The sequence below is a fragment of the Phyllobates terribilis genome, unplaced genomic scaffold (genome assembly GCF_046119375.1).
Source record: "Phyllobates terribilis strain yellow unplaced genomic scaffold, ASM4611937v1 Scaffold_20__1_contigs__length_20440879, whole genome shotgun sequence".
NCBI lineage: Eukaryota > Metazoa > Chordata > Amphibia > Anura > Dendrobatidae > Phyllobates > Phyllobates terribilis.
The window spans coordinates 5,676,192-5,683,581 of NW_027362780.1; positions in this window are offsets into that span (position 1 = coordinate 5,676,192).

Consider the following 7,390-nt stretch of genomic DNA (forward strand, 5'->3'; position numbering starts at 1 on the left):
AATAAATAAAATTTAATAAAGCATAGGATAAAACAACATAAATAAAATTTAATAAAGCATAGGATAAAACAACATAATTACAATTTAATAAAGCATAGGATAAAACAACATAAATAAAATTTAATAAAGCATAGGATAAAACAACATAAATACAATTTAATAAAGCATATGATAAAACAACATAAATACAATTTAATAAAGCATAGGTTAAAACAGCATAAATACAATTTAATAAAGCATAGGTTAAAACAACATAAATACAATTTAATAAAGCATAGGATAAAACAACATAAATAAAATTTAATAAAGCATAGGATAAAACAACATAAATACAATTTAATAAAGCATAGGATAAAACAACATAAATACAATTTAATAAAGCATAGGATAAAACAACATAAATACAATTTAATAAAGCATAGGATAAAACAACATAAATACAATTTAATAAAGCATAGGATAAAACAACATAAATAAAATTTAATAAAGCATACTTTAAAATAACATAAATACAATTTAATAAAGCATAGGACAAAACAACATAAAAACAATTTAATAAAGCATAGTTTAAAACAACATAAATACAATTTAATAAAGCATAGGATAAAACCACAGAATTACAATTTAATAAAGCATAGGATAAAACAACATAAATAAAATTAAATAAAGCATAGGATAAAACAACATAAATAAAAATTTAATAAAGCATAGGATAAAACAACATAAATACAATTTAATAAAGCATAGGATAAAACAACATAAATACAATTTAATAAAGCATAGGATAAAACAACATAAATACAATTTAATAAAGCATAGGATAAAACAACATAAATAAAATTTAATAAAGCATAGGTTAAAACAACATAAATACAATTTAATAAAGCATAGGATAAAACCACAGAAATACAATTTAATAAAGCATAGGATAAAACAACATACATACAATTTAATAAAGCATAGGACAAAACAACATAAATACAATTTAATAAAGCAGAGGATAAAACAACATAAATACAATTTAATGAAACATAGGATAAACAACATAAATACAATTTAATAAAGCATAGGATAAACAACATAAATACAATATAATAAAGCATAGGATAAAACAACATAAATTCAATTTAATAAAGCATAGGATAAAACAACATAAATACAATTTAATAAAGCATAAGATAAAACAACATGAATACAATTTAATAAAGCATAGGTTAAAACAACATAAATACAATTTAATAAAGCATAGGATAAAACAACATAAATACAATTTAATAAAGCATAGGTTAAAACAACATAAATACAATTTAATAAAGCACAGGATAAAACAACATAAATACAATTTAATAAATCATAAGACAAAAAAACATAAATACAATTTAATAAAGCATATGTTAAAGCAACATAAATACAATTTAATAAAGCATAGGTTAAAACAACATAAATACAATTTATAAAGCATAGGATAAAACAACATAAATACAATTTAATAAAGCATAGAATAAAACAACATAAATACAATTTAATAAAGCATAGGATTAAACAACATAAATACTATTTAATAAAGCATAGGATAAAACCACATCAATACAATTTAATAAAGCACAGTATAAAACAACATAAATAAAATTTAATAAAGCATAGGATACAACAACATAAATACAATTTAGTAAAGCATAGGTCAAAATAACATAAATGCAATTTAATAAAGCATAGGATAAAACAACATAAATACAATTTAATAAAGCATAGGATAAAACAACATAAATAAAATTTAATAAAGCATAGGATAAAACAACATAAATTCAATTTAATAAAGCATAGGATAAAACAACATAAATACAATTTAATAAAGCATAGGTTAAAACAACATAAATACAATTTAATAAAGCATAGGTTAAAACAACATAAATACAATTTAATAAAGCATAGGAAAAACAACATAAATACAATTTAATAAAGCATAGGCTAAAACTACATAAATACAATTTAATAAAGCTTAGGATAAAACAAATTAAATACAATATAATAAAGCATAGGATAAAACAACATAAATTCAATTTAATAAAGCATAGGATAAAACAACATAAATACAATTTAATAAAGCATAAAATAAAACAACATGAATACAATTTAATAAAGCATAGGTTAAAACAGCATAAATACAATTTAATAAAGCATAGGATAAAACTACATAAATACAATTTAATAAAGCATAGGATAAAACAACATAAATACAATTTAATAAAGCATAGGCTAAAACTACATAAATACAATTTAATAAAGCTTAGGATAAAACAAAGTAAATACAATATAATAAAGCATAGGATAAAACAACATAAATACAATTTAATAAAGCATAAGATAAAACAACATGAATACAATTTAATAAAGCATAGATTAAAACAACATAAATACAATTTAATAAAGCACAGGATAAAACAACATAAATACAATTTAATAAAGCATAAGACAAAAAAACATAAATACAATTTAATAAAGCATAGGATAAAACAACATAAATACAATTTAATAAAGCATAGGATAAAACAACATAAGTACAATTTAATAAAGCATAGGTTAAAACAACATAAATACAATTTAATAAAGCACAGGATAAAACAACATAAATACAATTTAATAAAGCATAAGACAAAAAAACATAAATACAATTTAATAAAGCATATGTTAAAGCATCATAAATACAATTTAATAAAGCATAGGTTAAAACAACATAAATACAATTTAATAAAGCATAGGATAAAACAACATAAATACAATTTAATAAAGCTTAGGATAAAACAACATAAATACAATTTAATAAAGCATAGGATAAAACAACATAAATATAATTTAATAAAGCATAGGATAAAACAACATAAATACAATTTAATAGAGCATAGGCTAAAACAACATAAATACAATTTATAAAGCATAGGATAAAACAACATAAATACAATTTAATAAAGCATAGAATAAAACAACATAAATACAATTTAATAAAGCATAGGAAAAACAACATAAATACAATTTAATAAAGCATAGGCTAAAACTACATAAATACAATTTAATAAAGCTTAGGATAAAACAAATTAAATACAATATAATAAAGCATAGGATAAAACAACATAAATTCAATTTAATAAAGCATAGGATAAAACAACATAAATACAATTTAATAAAGCATAGAATAAAACAACATAAATACAATTTAATAAAGCATAGAATAAAACAACATAAATACAATTTAATAAAGCATAGGATTAAACAACATAAATAAAATTTAATAAAGCATAGGCTAAAACTACATAAATACAATTTAATAAAGCTTAGGATAAAACAAAGTAAATACAATATAATAAAGCATAGGATAAAACAACATGAATACAATTTAATAAAGCATAGGTTAAAACAACATAAATACAATTTAATAAAGCATAGGATAAAACAACATAAATACAATTTAATAAAGCATAGGTTAAAACAACATAAATACAATTTAATAAAGCACAGGATAAAACAACATAAATACAATTTAATAAAGCATAAGACAAAAAAACATAAATACAATTTAATAAAGCATATGTTAAAGCAACATAAATACAATTTAATAAAGCATAGGTTAAAACAACATAAATACAATTTAATAAAGCATAGGATAAAACAACATAAATACAATTTAATAAAGCTTAGGATAAAACAACATAAATACAATTTAATAAAGCATAGGATAAAACAACATAAATACAATTTAATAAAGCATAGGATAAAACAAGATAAATACAATTTAATAGAGCATAGGCTAAAACAACATAAATACAATTTATAAAGCATAGGATAAAACAACATAAATACAATTTAATAAAGCATAGAATAAAACAACATAAATACAATTTAATAAAGCATAGGATTAAACAACATAAATACTATTTAATAAAGCATAGGATAAAACCAAATAAATACAATTTAATAAAGCACAGGATAAAACAACATAAATAAAATTTAATAAAGCATAGGATACAACAACATAAATACAATTTAGTAAAGCATAGGTCAAAATAACATAAATACAATTTACTAAAGCTTAGGATAAAACAACATAAATACAATTTAATAAAGCATAGGATAAAACAACATATATACAATTTAATAAAGCATAGGATAAAACAACATAAATACAATTTAATAAAGCATAGGTTAAAACAATATAAATACAATTTAATAAAGCACAGGATAAAACAACATAAATACAATTTAGTAAAGCATAGGTCAAAATAACATAAATACAATTTAATAAAGCATAGGATAAAACAACATAAATACAATTTAATAAAGCATAGGTTAAAACAACATAAATACAGTTTAATAAAGCATAGGATAAAACAACATAAATACAATTTAATAAAGCATAGGATAAAACAACATAAATAAAATTAAATAAAGCATAGGATAAAACAACATAAATAAAAATTTAATAAAGCATAGGATAAAACAACATAAATACAATTTAATAAAGCATAGGATAAAACAACATAAATACAATTTAATAAAGCATAGGATAAAACAACATAAATACAATTTAATAAAGCATAGGATAAAACAACATAAATAAAATTTAATAAAGCATAGGTTAAAACAACATAAATACAATTTAATAAAGCATAGGATAAAACCACAGAAATACAATTTAATAAAGCATAGGATAAAACAACATAAATACAATTTAATAAAGCATAGGACAAAACAACATAAATACAATTTAATAAAGCAGAGGATAAAACAACATAAATACAATTTAATGAAACATAGGATAAACAACATAAATACAATTTAATAAAGCATAGGATAAACAACATAAATACAATATAATAAAGCATAGGATAAAACAACATAAATTCAATTTAATAAAGCATAGGATAAAACAACATAAATACAATTTAATAAAGCATAAGATAAAACAACATGAATACAATTTAATAAAGCATAGGTTAAAACAACATAAATACAATTTAATAAAGCATAGGATAAAACAACATAAATACAATTTAATAAAGCATAGGTTAAAACAACATAAATACAATTTAATAAAGCACAGGATAAAACAACATAAATACAATTTAATAAATCATAAGACAAAAAAACATAAATACAATTTAATAAAGCATATGTTAAAGCAACATAAATACAATTTAATAAAGCATAGGTTAAAACAACATAAATACAATTTATAAAGCATAGGATAAAACAACATAAATACAATTTAATAAAGCATAGAATAAAACAACATAAATACAATTTAATAAAGCATAGGATTAAACAACATAAATACTATTTAATAAAGCATAGGATAAAACCACATCAATACAATTTAATAAAGCACAGTATAAAACAACATAAATAAAATTTAATAAAGCATAGGATACAACAACATGAATACAATTTAGTAAAGCATAGGTCAAAATAACATAAATGCAATTTAATAAAGCATAGGATAAAACAACATAAATACAATTTAATAAAGCATAGGATAAAACAACATAAATAAAATTTAATAAAGCATAGGATAAAACAACATAAATTCAATTTAATAAAGCATAGGATAAAACAACATAAATACAATTTAATAAAGCATAGGTTAAAACAACATAAATACAATTTAATAAAGCATAGGTTAAAACAACATAAATACAATTTAATAAAGCATAGGAAAAACAACATAAATACAATTTAATAAAGCATAGGCTAAAACTACATAAATACAATTTAATAAAGCTTAGGATAAAACAAATTAAATACAATATAATAAAGCATAGGATAAAACAACATAAATTCAATTTAATAAAGCATAGGATAAAACAACATAAATACAATTTAATAAAGCATAAAATAAAACAACATGAATACAATTTAATAAAGCATAGGTTAAAACAGCATAAATACAATTTAATAAAGCATAGGATAAAACTACATAAATACAATTTAATAAAGCATAGGATAAAACAACATAAATACAATTTAATAAAGCATAGGCTAAAACTACATAAATACAATTTAATAAAGCTTAGGATAAAACAAAGTAAATACAATATAATAAAGCATAGGATAAAACAACATAAATACAATTTAATAAAGCATAAGATAAAACAACATGAATACAATTTAATAAAGCATAGATTAAAACAACATAAATACAATTTAATAAAGCATAGGATAAAACAACATAAGTACAATTTAATAAAGCATAGGTTAAAACAACATAAATACAATTTAATAAAGCACAGGATAAAACAACATAAATACAATTTAATAAAGCATAAGACAAAAAAACATAAATACAATTTAATAAAGCATATGTTAAAGCATCATAAATACAATTTAATAAAGCATAGGTTAAAACAACATAAATACAATTTAATAAAGCATAGGATAAAACAACATAAATACAATTTAATAAAGCTTAGGATAAAACAACATAAATACAATTTAATAAAGCATAGGATAAAACAACATAAATATAATTTAATAAAGCATAGGATAAAACAACATAAATACAATTTAATAGAGCATAGGCTAAAACAACATAAATACAATTTATAAAGCATAGGATAAAACAACATAAATACAATTTAATAAAGCATAGAATAAAACAACATAAATACAATTTAATAAAGCATAGGAAAAACAACATAAATACAATTTAATAAAGCATAGGCTAAAACTACATAAATACAATTTAATAAAGCATAGGATAAAACAACATAAGTACAATTTAATAAAGCATAGGTTAAAACAACATAAATACAATTTAATAAAGCAAAGAATAAAACAACATAAATACAATTTAATAAAGCATAGGATTAAACAACATAAATGCTATTTAATAAAGCATAGGATAAAACCACATCAATACAATTTAATAAAGCATAGGATAAAACAACATAAGTACAATTTAATAAAGCATAGGTTAAAACAACATAAATACAATTTAATAAAGCATAAGATAAAACAACATGAATACAATTTAATAAAGCATAGGTTAAAACAACATAAATACAATTTAATAAAGCATAGGATAAAACAACATAAGTACAATTTAATAAAGCATAGGATAAAACAACATAAATACAATTTAATGAAACATAGGATAAACAACATAAATACAATTTAATAAAGCATAGGATAAACAACATAAATACAATTTAATAAAGCATAGGCTAAAACTACATAAATACAATTTAATAAAGCTTAGGATAAAACAAAGTAAATACAATATAATAAAGCATAGGATAAAACAACATGAATACAATTTAATAAAGCATAGGTTAAAACAACATAAATACAATTTAATAAAGCATAGGATAAAACAACATAAATACAATTTAATAAAGCA